Here is a 14,773-nt window from a genome sequence, read left to right on the forward strand (position 1 = left end):
GTTTGTTCAAATAGCTTTAATTTCTTTTCAACATAATTTATAAATCAATCAAAATCAAAGAACAATCTATAAAAGTAATGAACAACAAAATATAGAACTAAATAAAATAAAATAAGATATAGCTAACTAGACCGTTTTAATTCTAAAATAAAACAAAAAGAACGAAAAATAACAGTAATGTAATAAAATCATTCAAAAGCCCAAACATTCTCTTTATGGATCTCTTCTTCTTCCTCTGGAGTAAAATCATTCTTGATATCAAATTCTTTACGTATTTCCTCTTGTGTTTTCCTTTAATCCTATCAGCAACTTCTTGTCACATCATATCCAATATCTCCTTATCATTAAGAAAATTAGTAGCTAAGATAAGATCATGCAAAATCAAGTGGTGCACCTTCACAAAAGCCTTGTCAAACTCCATCAACATGTCTTTAGAGACGTCTTCCTCTGAATGTTTCTTCCAGTATTCAGTCACTTTGGTCATTGTTTGGCTAACGACATTAGGTAGGGGAGTGACGTTTGAAACACAATCGTCTTCAACCATATTCTTGATAGTTTGTGACCTCACGGCTATCGCCTTGTCGAGTACAAATTCCTTACCATCGCAAGTCTTTAGAGTTAAGAACTTTGTTGAAGAAGACATGATGGTAAAAATATATTTGAATAAGAGATGTTAATTTGTTTTTGTTCAAAATATTATTGAAAGGAGATTTGAATTATTATAATGTATAAGAGGTTTGAAGGGCTTAATTTATAGAGCATTAGGTTTTCACCGTCCTAGTTGAAGTACGAAGTCAAAAATGGAAAAAAAAAAAAAAAGAGTTCGACAGAAAAATCTGTTTTGCATAAACAATGTCAAATTAGGAAATTATGAAAATTCTACTTAATTCGTATGTATGTGAATGAATAAAATTAGGAAAAGGAAGCCTTTTTTTTCTTCCAAATTTCAATTAGGAGAAAAATTATTTAGTAATCATTATGTAAGGAGCCTTTTTCTTCTTCCACACATGTTTTTTTTTTTTTTAAAAAAAGAGTTGTGTATGTCTCATGATATTTTTGTAGTGGTTGTGTAAACTTTTAGCTAAAATTGCTTATACATAAGTTTTGGTTGTTGGTCCTCTGTATTTTGTTTTCCTACTTTTAGTATCTGGTTATCTACCCACTTCGTGGCTTGCTTAATCACTTCTCTCTGTTTGTTCTCATTTGTTTGTTTTCTTCTTTGTGGTGTTTAAATAAACAAGAAAGGCCAAAAACAAAGTGTATAAATCCATTGAATATGCTTCGAACACACGTATACTTTAAGTTTGTGTATCTTTATTATTTCAAGGCGCCTGAAACCACTAGACTATATCATATTATTGTGTCAAGGGTGTCCAAAATATATTATTTAGCCATTTTGTTTATCATTTTACTTGAATACGATATATTTTTCCGACGAAGGGTGTCCAATTGGACACCCTGACATAAGGGTGGCTACGCCACTGTTTTGGGACAACTTATCCCACCATTTGTATCATAGTGATGGAATAACTTATATCATATATTTGGTGGGATAAGTTATCCTAGGATAATTAATCCTGGGATAACTTGATCTCAACCAAATGACCCCTCTTTTACTCTCTTCTTCTCTCCGCCTCCTCTTATCATTTTTCGTCTCTCCCTCACCTCTCTTCTCTTTATAATTCACTCATTTCTCTCCTCTCTTTTTTTGTCATCTCTCCGNCCCCCCCCCCCCCCCCCCGGGCTCTCACACACACACTTAATACAAAATATAAATGATAAAGATCAATAATATAAATATAAATATTAATAATCAATTATATATACAAATGTTAAGTGCCAACTATACATCATAAATGATATAAACACATGTTAATTAATAGTCAATTATACAAATACAAATGGTAAGTGTCAATTGTACATATTCTTTTCACTAATACAAAATACAGATACACACAAAGCGACAAATACAAATACAAAACACACATGACAATATATGAATACATATACACATGACAACAATTAATTTCTTTCAGTGATACAAATATACATGACAACAAATACATACAAATATACATGACAACAAATACATACAAATATACATGAACACAAATGCAATAGTTACGAAATACAACATTGATACAATTGTGTTTGTTGATACAAATTGTATTTTGTTAAAACACTTGAACTTGATACAACATTGACACAGTTGTGTTTGTTGATACAAATAGTATCTTGTTAAAACACTTGAACTTGATACAACATTTGTATTCACTAATACAGTTTATTTATTGATACAAATTGTATTGGGTTAATTACTTGAGTGGATCCCTTTTAAAAAATAATTACTTATTTTAAATATACTCTTTAATTATTACCATTTATAGCAATATATAACAATACAATGTATTTTATTAAATTGCGTTTCTCTCGCTCTTTTTTTTCTCTCTCTCGCACTCTTTCTTCCTTTCTTTCTCTCTACAAACTTTTTATGAGCTCTTTTTTGATCTCTCCAATCCTTGGCTGATCAATGAGGTAGCAAACGAAAGAGCATTTTATTATCTGTAAATTGAATAAAATTTGTATCAATAATGAATTAAACAAGTAATCCAATCGTAACAAATAAACCAATAAACTGCAAAATGAATTAAACTTGTATTAAAAGTGTATTACACAAACATTAAAGTTGAATTAGAAGAGAGAATTAAGCATAAATAAAAAAACGTAACTAATGAAAGTATTATACAAAATTAAATTTGCATTAAAAATGTATTATACAAAATTAAAATTGAATTAGTAGAGAGAATTAAGAATGAATGAAAAGTGTAAGTAACGAAAGGCAAGACAATAATCTACAGATTGAATTAAACTTGTATTATTCATGAATAAAACAAGTATTTTATGTGTCTTGTAAATTATTTTTGGTTTGTATTACTAAGAACATGAGTGATGTTTGCAATATGCATTAAAAATGTATTATAAATGTATTATAAGTGTGTCACCTAAATTATTTTAGTTGATATCATTAAAAGGGGAGTGGAATTCGCAATATGTATTTTAAATGTATTGTTCATGATTTTAATACAATTTTAATACAATTATGAAATATATCTAATACAAACGAAAGAGTAGTCAATGATTCGTAGACTAAATAAAACTTGCTTGTATCAATAATTAATTAGACAAGTAATTTAATCGTAAGAAATGAAGAAACATAATAAACTGTCAAATGAATTAAACTTGAATTAAAAAGTATTACACACATATTAAAGTTGAATTAAATATGAATGGAAACTAATCACAAATTCATAAAATTCAAATAATGAATTCAAAATTTGAAGCTTTATAATAACCATCAATGGTGAACTTTTGCTGTTTTAATTTTAAATATTTGAAATTTCTGCTTGAAAACTTAATTTTGTACAAATTTTCGGTCTTTCTGTTCCTTTTATCATCGTATTTTTGGGTGAAAATTGCAAATTATGGGTAAAAACTGATTAGAGGAGTTCTTTATGGAAATTTGAAAGAAGAAAAGAATCAAAAGAAGAAGAAGAGGAGGAAGTATAGAATGACACAAAAAGAGACGAAGAAAAAAAATAAAAAGAAGCAGAGGAGGAAGAGAAAAAAAAAGGCAGAGAAAGAGGCAAAGCGAATATAGACAGTAAAATTTTTTAATTTCAAAAAATTATTATATTTAGTTAAAAAATTTATATTGCTATAGATGGTAAATATTTTTTTAATATAGCATATTTATGTGATTTACCCAATTGTATTCGTTCATACAATTCTATTTATTGATACGTATCATACTAGTTATATATATACAATTATCCAGGAGATATATACAAATACAATCCACATCTCTCCTCTCTCCACTCTCTCGTTCGTCTCTCTCCTCCCTCACACAATTCCGCTCGTCTCTCTCCTCTCTAACATATATTTCAATCGTAATAAAGCAAACTTGTAGATATTTTGCATGATTATGCTTCTAGCATTATCTATTTTTGAAATTTCTTTTTTAAAAAAATATTTTTTGGGCTTAGAAATACTATAAGAAAAAAAATTGAGAAAATTTAAGAAAATGTGATATTATCTCTCGACTTTCAATATTTTCATATATGTGTCCTAATTTTAGGTGATACATGTGTTTTATTACATAGAGATAGTATTTCTTAATACAAAAACATAGTTTGAAATTTATTTATTTTTCTCCTTTAACATGCGAAAATTAACTTTGTGAATTTGTAAAGAATCAGAATTCTTCAATTTATGGCTTTTGAGATACAAAGCATCATATATTTTTTTGGTTGATTGAATTTGAGTTGTACTTTTTAAAGTTATTTACAAATAAAGATAGATACTTCACATATTATTGTACTCCTATATATGTTACTCTCAAGGTTAAATTATAAAATGTTGAAAAGATAGTTAGGCACTGAAATTTTGAAATTTTTTACATCAATTATGTAATAAATAACATAGTTATGAAGAAACATGTCTCGTATGAAGATCTAATTGTAGCAATTTCAAAGCAATCAAAAATCAATGAAATTTAAAAAAAAAATACAAATCAAGTACGATGTTGAATATAATTCAACTCCAATGCAGATTCACAATAAAATGAAAATGAGAATATTTGTGAAATTGAAGAAATAGAGCATAGAGTTTAATTTTTATCCATTATGTACAATAATAACAAAATAAAATAATTGTGATAGAATAACAATAGAGAAACATGATCAAGATGACGCTTATTCTAATCCACTTATGTAAGATAATTCTTATTCAAATCGAATACTTATCAAAATGCATAATAGAAGTAAAAAAAAAGTAGAGAAAGTAAAGTCTTACAGTCAAACTTTATAGAATATATCAAAAGTACGAAAATAGTTATAACCCCAAAATATGGTATTATAAGTATAAAACTTTCAACATAGCATAGCATGATCAAGATCCGAAAATATTACAATAATCCAAAAAAGTAAAGATATGCAAAGTATGAATGTTACGGAACATCCAAGTAACTATTTCCAAAGACATCGATAAACATCAACTCGAAGCAAGAATCACCTGCTATTCGCTTCAGCTTCTAACCTACACAACATAAGATGACTTAAAAGTTGGTCAAATTTATTTTTAAGTCAGTTTTTTATTTTGAAAGTGTCTGACAAAGTGACAAGTATAAAAGTAACTTAAAATAAGTCAAAATAAAACTTAAAATAAGTTAAGAAGTGTTTGACAAGGTTAAAAATAAGTTTAAAATAAGTTAAAAATCAAAAGTAGGTCTCCCCATATTTTTTATTTTTTGACTTAAAAATTACTTCTTCTTTTTTAACTCAGTCCAAACGGGCTCTTAATCAATAGCTCATATGACCCATGAATGCATTAAGATTAGTACCACCTTCTTAATCGAACTTCAAAAAAATAAATTCACTTTCTAGACCTAACGGAACTAGTAGAATTCAAACCTATCCTAATTAACCTAGAATGTTGACTTTGACCGAACTTCTCAAATTCAAACCTTCAAAATTTGAGAAACTCCTCCAATATCTATTCGATCACCTCAGATATCTTGTCATTTATTCCCACGAGTCACAATTGATATACATAAGCTATTGAAAATGACTATAAAGATCACTACATCATATACCACTAAAACATACGTTCCTACTCGAATGTAAAGAAAAAGAAAGTACAATATTGTTTGTCCCAAATAATATGATTCAGATGAAGCTTATTAAAAGAAATACTAGTTTGATTAATAATGTAGAAAAACTTATTGAACATTTTTTCAATATACCATTAATAAGCATAAATTGATGTTTTACATTCTTAAAAGTATATTATGTTCCATCTTTTCATTTATTTTCTCTCTAATATTATTTTTTTTATGATGAAGAAGAAGATGAGTATTTCATAAACATTGTTGAAAGTCTCCAATTGCAGTAGCTAATTTTTTTCATTTTCATGTTTTATTTTACAAAGGTTCGATGAGACTCGATTACTCACTGTGAATTAAGATATATGTATGAAATGAAAATAAAAGTTACTATAAGTGATTTACTGCATAAATTTAATTCTTGATCATATTAAATATCAAAGATGAAACATAAACAAATAATTTTATTTCTTTTTTATCCTCTACGAAGAAAAATGAGAATAACATATCATAGTATCATACTTCATTTACCTATTTTCTAAGTGTTGAATCCAAAGTTCCGTCACAAAGTCCATAAATAAACTCGTAAGGCTGCAAACATGTGACATAAGATGATTATAAGTTACTAATATTAGGTAAGATTTAACAAATATTGCAAATATTTGTCATAAACTTAGATTACAACTTTTTAACAATGAAATATTGAAATAAAAATTAGCTTAAAATTTAAAACTTAATTATTATCACAAAACTAAAAATGTTCCAATTGTCTGTTCTTTTTAACTATAATGACAAATATATCTTACACATTTAACACACAAATACATTAATAAATCGTTCATAACGAAGTCTCTTTAAATAAAAATTATTACATGCTCTCACTCTTAGGGAAAATGGAACTTCACAAAATTTATCAATAGAATGATGTATTTTTCATCTTTCTCACCTCAATTTTCATTAGCCTTGTTACTGATGAATATTTTGTAATATATAGAGGTCTTAAATTGAAGAGACGTCAATCGTCAACATGACTATTATGAAAAATCATTTGTTCATGAAAAAACAAGACTTTTATGAAAAGTCATTTCTTAATTTCTATAAATATAAAGACTCTCTAGAAATAGGTAAGGAAAAATATGCATGTATAAGCAAATGGCTTTATTTTATTTGAAAGGAATTTGTTTGTATTTTCCTCAATATGTATACGGGCAATATCTCTTTAAAGAAAGTGATTTTATACGCCTCAAAGCCTGAACTTGAAAACTACCCCTATTCCTATTTAGGGAGTTGAGGCGAAAAATAGGTTGATGAATTGTTCACCACGCACCGACTACATTCACTTGCTTATCGTAGAGGCGGTCGAGAAGGAATGAGTGCAAACTACTCCCTCCGTCCCTATTTAGTTGTCCACTTTAGAAATGGCACACATATTAAGGCAACAATGATTAGCATAGTAAAGTTACAATTTTGCCCTTATTAATTATGATTCCAAAATAAATTTATTCAAGATAACTAATCAATGTTGAGGGAAGTTTAAATTTTCGAGAAGTTTAAAGGAGGGTATAATAGGAAAATTTTTTTTGTCCTTTCTTGATTTGTCAAAATGGACAAGTAAATAGGGACATCTAAGAGAGGAAATATGGACAAGTAAATAGGGACGGAGGGAATATGTTGATTGAGTGCAATTTCTAAATTAGGAAAGATTAGACCGAATCCTACAACTTTAATTCAAAGGTATCCAACTCCACGTGGAACCTACTCTAAGAGCAGTTTTCGAAAAAAAAAAGCTGGACATTCGATAGAACTCCAATCCTGCTACTCGTTTCCTTGATAGCCTTGAGTTGGTTACACTGCACCAAAAAGCACTTTCATTTCTTCAATTATATTTACATTATTTTTTCTAACAATTACTCCTGCTACAAGCCCAATTTTTTTTTAAAAAAATAATTTCCACTTAAATCTTCAAAATTAGAAAAGAACTCTTTACCAAAAAGCAAAAGTAAGTCATTTTGTCAATTCACGACTGTGGATCATAAGCAAGTTGAAAGGGAATCATTTATTTATTTTTTCTAATATATGAACATTGTTCTCTTGGGTTTTTTCTCTATTCTTTTTTACTTATTCTTAATACCATCGATAACTACGAAATTGACATACAAGTACATGGTATGTATTCACAAAATACTAGTTTTGACCTGAAAAATAATATATGTCATATAAATTGAGACGGATGAGGTATACCTTCTAAAGACACGATCAAATAATCCTCGAAATCGAGAGAGGAAAGGGAGAATTGAAGATCCCCAAAGCACGCTTGCCTGTCGATCAAAATTAAACATCACAAGAGCAAAAACTAAACTAAATTATAAAAAAATTAAGAGAAACATCATAAAACTTTTCTAAAGAAATAAAAGAAAAGCAAAAACATACCTGAATTAGGAACATTTTATTGAAATAAAATGTGTGTGACAATGTGATAAAAAATTAGTAACTGAAATTTAGTAAGTGAGAGATAGAGAGTGAGTTAAAGGAAGAATCTAGAAGAAAAAAAATTAATACAAGTGTATATCAATAAAAGTACACGCGTCTCATAATTATTGTACAAGTGTATCAACTTCTAAAATTTATAAATGTCTGTCTTTTGCATTTTAGAAAATATTAATTAAGAAAATAATTTAATTGACTATTTTATTTGAATTTAAAACTATTTTTTTGACAATTTAATTCAATGATTAATTTCCTTTAGAGCACTATTTAATTTATTTCATGTCTCGGATTCATAAATTCACTTGCAAGATTTGATATGATGAAAACTTATAAGCTTCTCAAAAAGGTATATCATCAATCTCTATACCAAGACATGGTTTCCTTCAACTAACTTATTATTTCACCAATATATATTATTATCATCCAATCTATCAGGCATATTGATTCATCTCAGAATCTCACCTTTTAATGAATCAAAACGATAATTAATATACACAGATCATGAAAGTTATATCGAGATTGAGAATATATGTACATGATTCAATAGTTTAGAGAATATGTTTTTGTCAACCAGTCTAAAACAACTATCTCTACTCGGTCTCGTTCAATACATACAAAATGCACTAGCACAAGAAGTTGGAACTATACCGTTCTCATAGTCAAGATAAATTATATATAATCTTGTGCTACAATCGTATCAATGACTTGTCCAATTTCCATCTTAGATTGTGAACAAAATTTTTTTATACTTATAAGAATCGATGATTAAATCCTCTGTGTATAAACTAAAACTCTATACACTATATCATCTACTATATAAGCAAACATACACCATAAACAAATATATGACCTATTAAATTTTTTATTAAAACTAAATTAATAATTATTCTATAATAAATATTATGTCTAAATATATGGTTAATAGTATATATCCCAACAATCTCCCACTTAGACTTTTAACCATCACAATTGTTATAATGTACTATATCTAAATGCATGGTTAATAGTATATACCCTAACAATCTCCCACTTAGATGTTTAATCTTGAAAATTGTTAGAATACTATGTCTAAACACATGATTAATAGGTCTCCTTAACTATAGTTTTCCTATTTGCGCATCATAGCTATATTTAAATAGCTATTACGATTATGATTTGTATCATTCGTTCTTTTTATAATTAATTATACAAAATTTTATTTAATTATATCTAACTAATTATGCGGTAATTCAAGAAAACAATACTTTAAATAAAGGTCATTTAGTTTAATTAAAATACGTTACCAAAATAAGTCTTCTTTTTCTTGAGGAAATTTATTTAGTTTAATTAAAATACGTTACTAAAATAGTTTGTTTCAAATTCCAGACTAAGTTTGTTTGTGTGTGTTTTTTATCTAAACATATTATATATAATTGAGTAATTTTTTATTACTTGTATCAGTTTGTATATGTTACGGTTTGATTTGTATATTATAATGATTTTATACAAGTCGTTATATATTTTAAGTCAACAAGAGTATATAATTGAGTAATTTTCAATTGAGTGATTTTTGATTACTTTTATCAATTTTGTATATATATGTTACTGTTTGATTTATATATTAGATAGATTTTATACAAGTCATTATATTTTTTAAGTAAACAAATGTGTATAATTGAATAATTTTTGATTACTTGTATCAATTTGTATATGTTATAGTTTGATTTGTATATTAGATAGATTTATACAAGTCATTATATATTTTAAGTCAAGAAGTGTATATAATTGAGTAATTTTGAATTACTTGTATCAGTTTGTATATGCTAATGCTTGTTTTGTATATCATATAGATTTTAAACAATTCATTATATATTTAAGTTTATAAATAAATATAATTGAGTAATTTTTAATTGAGTAATTTTTTATTAATCGTATCATTTTTGTATATGTTATTATTCTACTGAGCAAAACATTTTACTTCACAAAATCGCTTAAGTTGATCTTCAGAGAGTTTCTTGGCCAAATCCTCAATTACACCAATATTTGTATCACATTGCATGTGTGGGGCTTCTCTTGAACCTTCGTTGACCATAAATTTGACCCCCTAACATTAATCTAAATATTTGTATAAGTTACACAAATAATTGAACATGATTTATGTTAATGTATTTGTGAATAGCTAAAAATGAAATATACAAATAACATAACTTCATTGTTCTATAATTATATGATTTTGTACAACTACAAATTTACAAATGACAAAACGGATTATTTATACAAATACTGTTATTAATTATACAATTAATTGAATCCAATAATAATCCATCTATTATGTCATATACAAGCTAAATTCCATATACAAATCGAAACCAAGACATGAAAACATGGCTATACCTTAAAATCTTTTGTTTAACGTTGGTCATTTGCAACATATTCATCTTCCACAATTTTTTCAAGTCATATTTACTCGAAGATGTTACTTGAACCTTTTTTTTCCAGTATTTTTTCAAACTAGAATCATCAACTCTTTTTGGCTCTTCTCTCTTTTACTTTTTATTTTTCTTTGGAGGTTTTAACCCTGTTTTGAAGGGGTCATTGAGAAACTTAATTAGATTTAATATCCTTGTTTAGATTTGATAATAGAACCTGCAATTGCTTCAAAGTCTTGAGTAAAATCCATAGAAAAAAATGAATTTCTAATAGAATCTGTTGCATGCTAATGTATACCTCTAGTGATCCTCTTTGATCGAGATTGTTCCTCCATGATTACAATGGTTGTAATTACTATACCGATCAATTGGATATTTTGGTTGAAGAATTATGAAAAAATTGGGGAGAACGAAAAAATTATACAAATACAAACAATTAAAAACTGATGAAAGTTTAAAATAATTATAAAAAAACATGATATTCGAATTGAATTTGAATGAGGGTTAATTTCAACTTTTCAAAATTTGAATTTGATTTGGTCTAGAGATTTGTTGGGATTGAGGGGTTTATGGTGGTTGAGAGAATTAAGGAGATAATTGTGTGAGAGTGGAAGAAAGAGGTTGTGTGTAAGTTTGTATAAAAGGGAAATTAGGATTGCTGCTCTATACAAAAATGTGGGACCCACCATAGTTATTTTCATTAACAATAACCCTTATATATAATTAATTGAAACTACAGTCATATAACATAATTAAGTAATAAATATTATCTTAGTTATATAATTATCCTTATATTAATCTATCACATTTATCAAAGTATGAATAACTATAAAATGAAAATAAAAATTCTATCTTAATCTTTTAAAATGATAAATATTTTGGACAAAATGTTTTTTGGGGATTAACCCCTAAAAGATCGAAGGGAGTGATACATTTTGTATCATTTTAGCTTTCTTTTTGTTGGTACAATTGTGTCATTTCAGTTGAGCCTCATTAATTACTTTCCAACTCATTAGCATAAGAAATTAAGTTAGTGTTTGATCATAAATTTTAAAAAGGGTAAACTATATAGATCCTACTAGTTTAAGTCCTAGCTACTAGGATTTACGATAGTTTCGAATACTACTTCATGTATCATATTTTATCTTTTGGATACATGTATCTGTCGATATTAAAAATCGAGATACATGTTCAATTAATTCACATGGACAATTAATTATGGAAATATTAATCAAATCCATTAATATAATGCGAAAATCAAGGAGTGTATCTATGTCTAATGAATTATGTAATAAATTCATTAATATTGTTAATAAAAGACGAAAACATGTATATTTTGGTTATGTAATTTGATTTATTTCATTTTATTACTCTTAAAATAATAAATTCATTAATTTGATGTATCTATTATAAATATATGATGTATCCAACAAACTAAATACTAATTAGATATATGAGTGTACAATATCTAGTATTAATTTCATGTATTTATTTATATGATCTAGTATTGATTTCATGTATATCTATTTATATGATTTAATATTAATATCATGTATCTAGTATTAATTTGATATATCAAGTATCAATTTCATACGCTATATCCAAAAATATGTATATCGGATACATAGTAAACAATTACATCTAATTGTGTGTATCTAAATATGAAATGTAATTGAAATGCATAAATTTAGAAACAAATCACGACTGTGGAGTGTTTGTCGTATCATTAATAAAAATAAAAAATAAAAAAATTCAAAATTCTTTCTCTTTTTTTTTTTTAATCATTTGACAATTTTTTCATAAATACATAAAATCTTAACTCAGATACATGAACTCTTAACTTGATATATGTGTATATTTTGTTAGATACATGTACACCTAATACTTTTCGTATTTGTCTCCTCTTCATCAGAGAAGAATATGTGTATGCACTTCACCAGTAATTTCTCCATTCCATGATTTATGTTGTGTAGAATTTCAGATTTTCAGTTTTTCCGATCTCGATTTTCTGACAGTGAAACATTGCCGCCGACTATTATCAATCAAACAATTTTGTGGCCGCAAAACTTTCGATTCTCAATTTTTCGATGATGGTTGCTGGTTGAGGTTCCCTAAACCTGTCAATCAAACAATTTTATGGCCGCAAAACTTTTATTCTCATCTTTACTTCTCAAATAAAGAAAAAAGAAATCAAAATTTGTATAAATAAATACCCAAAAAAAATTGTATAGTTCAACAATTAGATTGTATTTCTCCATTTTTCATTCGGTTTTTGATTGTTTAGTGAAGAAGATCTACGTGGGAGAAGGAAGAGAGAGAGAGAATGGAGAGATGAGCGTAGATAGGAGATTGAGGATGAAGGAATATATAATATAGTGAAGGTGATGGAGGATTTAGGGGTGGAAGGGGAGAGGTACGGTTGCGGTTGGCATATGAGTTTTGGGGAGGGTTGATGGGAGAGAAATATAATGATTTTTATTGGACCATTAATTGTGGTGTTTAAATGTAAATATAATTAATCAATTCTAATTTAAAGGGATGTGTTTATTTGATTCTATCTTTTAAAATATATGGTATAATATATTTAAAGTGGTAGTATATGTAATTGTTTGAAAGTAGAGGTCAAATTAGTATATATATATATTTACATACTAGCTTCTCGCTCTAGCTTTGGCGTATGTTAGTCTAACCAATGCCGCTTGATTCCAACTATGACTAGAGGCTGGGGAAGAAAATGGGGATATGGTTATGTCGATCGCGAGTCCTAGACCTGATATGAGTAGATCGGGGGTACAAAAGTCTGGGAAGGCAGTGATAAATGCTACAAAAAAAAAACCTTATAGAATGTGGAGCTAGTACAAGCTATAGCTAGTGAAACTTCGAGTGGTTCGCAACTGCGACCTAGTGATTTGGGGAAGACGGTGAGATCTTCTAGGTTGGTGAGAGCTTTCAATTTGTCCCCATTGTCATCTCTTGCATCACTTGAAGATCAGAATTGGGGAAAGTTAATCCGAGATAAGGGAGAACGTCAGACCAGGGGGACGGTTTGTCAGCTGATGAACCTATCCAGCCATGGGCAAATCTATTTTCTGGCAATCGCAATGCTTCAAATGATATGTATTTAGATTATGTACCCCTTGATGTTGTCAATGGAACAATAACTATCCAGTTAGAAAAAATTGAGTATGAACACAAAATTGAGAAATGGAATTGTGCTTTGATTGTGTATATCATAGGTGATACTCATGGGTATAATTATAAGAGCGATTTATAGCTCACAGGTGGTCTTCTGTCACTACTCCGGAGGTTTTCTATCACAAAGAAGATTATTAGATGGTGAAGTTTTAATCCAAGGATGACATGAAGGAAATATTGTTTACTGGCCCCTATTCTATTAATAACAGACCCTTGATTTTGAAACCATGGACACCAGATTTTGAAATGGATGTTGCTTTCTTAGTTGAGATCCCTTTGCAGGTTAAATTCCCAATCTTCCAATGAGTTGTTGGAGCGATAACTCCTTAAGCATGATTGGTAGTGCTATAAGCATTCCACTTTATGTTGACGAGTGTATAACGAAACAATCTAGGATCTTTTTGCCCGCGTGCTTCATCAAACCAATGTGACCAAGCCTCTTCCAGATGGGATTGTTGTATGTGCTCCTGATGGCGGAGTTTCACATCAAGTTGTCACTTATGATTGGAAACCTGAGTTTTGTGAAAAGTTCCAAAGACGGGTCTCAGTTTCTAGGCTCAGGAGATTGAGCAACATTTTGAACAACCTAGAAGGAGAGGGAGGGCTAGATCAGACGAGCTCATAAGCCCCAAGATCCTCCTTAAGCAGCTCATAATAAGTTGTTTAAATGTCGTAAATTCATTTTCCAACATTTAGTTTACATTTACTTCAAATGTCGGAAATTTGAGTGTCGTAAATTATTCGACACTTAAAAAAATGTCGGTAATTATTAAGCGACATTTAGTTACGGCATATACAAAAATGTCGATAATAAATCAACAACATTTATTTATGACATGCACAAAAAATGTCGAGAATAAATTAATATTTATTTACAACATATACCAAAAATGTCACTCAATTTCCAAACATTTAGGTTAATGACGGTATTAAATAAATGACATATAAAAAATATAAGTTAAATTTTTTGACATTTAGATTAATGTTGGTAAAAAAGTTTTTCTGACATTTATAAATGTCACTT

The 14,773-nt window shown here is 28.1% G+C and overlaps 1 protein-coding gene and 1 pseudogene across 1 annotated transcript in view; both read right to left on the reverse strand.

The window, feature by feature from the left end:
• The window catches only part of LOC125870523 (uncharacterized), a 225,067-nt gene that overhangs the window by 157,684 nt on the left and 52,610 nt on the right, over nt 1–14,773 (reverse strand). The gene's annotated exons all lie outside the window — the stretch shown is intronic.
• LOC125870537 (SKP1-like protein 1A) lies at nt 189–643 on the reverse strand (annotated as a pseudogene).

Source organism: Solanum stenotomum, chromosome 7, assembly GCF_019186545.1.
Source record: "Solanum stenotomum isolate F172 chromosome 7, ASM1918654v1, whole genome shotgun sequence".
Lineage (NCBI taxonomy): Eukaryota > Viridiplantae > Streptophyta > Magnoliopsida > Solanales > Solanaceae > Solanum > Solanum stenotomum.